Source organism: Pteronotus mesoamericanus, unplaced genomic scaffold, assembly GCF_021234165.1.
Source record: "Pteronotus mesoamericanus isolate MK-2021 breed Mesoamerican mustached bat unplaced genomic scaffold, CSHL_Meso_final contig_72, whole genome shotgun sequence".
In the NCBI taxonomy this organism is placed as follows: Eukaryota; Metazoa; Chordata; class Mammalia; order Chiroptera; family Mormoopidae; genus Pteronotus; species Pteronotus mesoamericanus.
In genome coordinates, this window is record NW_026555242.1 from 1,869,294 (window position 1) to 1,870,936 (window position 1,643).

The following is a 1,643-nucleotide window of genomic DNA, read 5'->3' on the forward strand; positions in this document are numbered from 1 at the left end:
CCGCGCAAACGGCGGGGTCCCGCACTCCCTGGTGACCGCGCTCACCGCTTCCGGGTCCGCTCGGCTGTTTCCGGATCCGCTCGGCTGTTTCCGGATCAACACGGCTTGAGGCCGAGGCCGGAGTTTGCTGATGGATTGCCGAGCCTCGTCCGAAGATATCCGAGTCGACGCCGGGCCTGGCCCCGCCTGCCGTCGCATTCCTCGCTGGGAGCGCAGTTCGAGAAGGCTGCTAATCCTTCAAGCCCAGAAATTCTTTTCATCTAAGGCTTCCTAGTGTCTCCGTGTGACCTTGGAACCTCTGCTCCAATTATACTTCCTCCGGGACCCCTGCCGCTCAGTCAGAGGGCAAAGCTCAAGCGGTCTCTCCCAAGCCTCGGAGCCGGACCCTTGCTCTGCCCCTGGCCACGCTTCTCCTGGCGCCTGGCTCACTTTACAATTGAGGCCTGGCCCCCCTGCACGTCTGCCCGCATTGAGCGTCCCTCGGGGCCGGGCTGGGTCGGCCCCACTTTTCTGGGGGTCTCAGCCCCCGCGTAGAAGTCAGGAATTTACACATCCCCCACTTTGATATTCAACCATTCACTGCTTCTTGCTAATCCTCCTCCGCTTCCCAGCACCTCTCAAATCCCTCCTCTCCTTCCGCTGCCACTGCCCTAGGTTAAGCTAGTATTTGTGACCTCTCCCTCCAGCAGCTCCCCTTGGACGGGGATAGGAAACTCGAACTTGGGTCCGGAGCCTTGATTTCCTTTCTCTCAAACCCGTTTCTCCCTCTGTAAGGTACATTCCAGGAGCCTGGAAGTATTGTAAAGTCTACCTCCGAAGGACTGAGTGTTCCAGAATGTGTCCTCTTTTCTTCATCTCCGGTGCCAAAACCTAGCCCCAGTCCCAATCATCTCTCTCCTGACCTTCCAAAATGCCTCCGAGTTGTTTCTGCGTGTGGACTTTTGGTTCCTTGGGTTATTCTCAAAGCAACTAGAATCGTCTTGGTAAAACAGATCGTGTCTCATCCCTGCTTAAAATCTAGTTCAATCCAATTTGAAAATGGGGAAAGGACAGGAATAAACTGTCCTGATGTTTAACTTTCACTGATGTCACAGATGGCAAATAGGCACGTGAAAAGATGTTTAACATCATTAGCCATCAGGGAAATGCAAATTAAAACCACAAGGAGATACCACTACACACTTACCAGGATGTCTAAAATAAGAGATTGATAATACCAAGTGCTGGTAAGTATACAGAGAAACTGGGTTTCTCATATATTCCTGATGGGAATATAAAATGGTACAGCCACCCAGGAAAAGAGTTTCTAACAAAACTAAACATGACCTTACTTGAGCACAACAATCTTTACCCCGCTCACGTCTCAGCTCAGAAGTCTCCTCCTCAGTGAGACCTTCCCTGACCACCCTATCCAAAGTAGACTTCCCCAATCATATGTCTGTCATTGGATTACATTAGAGACTTTTCACCATCTGAAATTGTTTATTGGTCAGTTGTTTATTATCTGTCCGTCTTTACCCTTCTGTGGCCCCAAAACTTGAATCAAAGCTCCAACAGATCAAGAACCTTGTCTTTCTTGTCCCCTGCTGTTTCTCCAGCACCTAGCACAGTGCATGAGAATGAATGAATCTGGTGAGTGAACG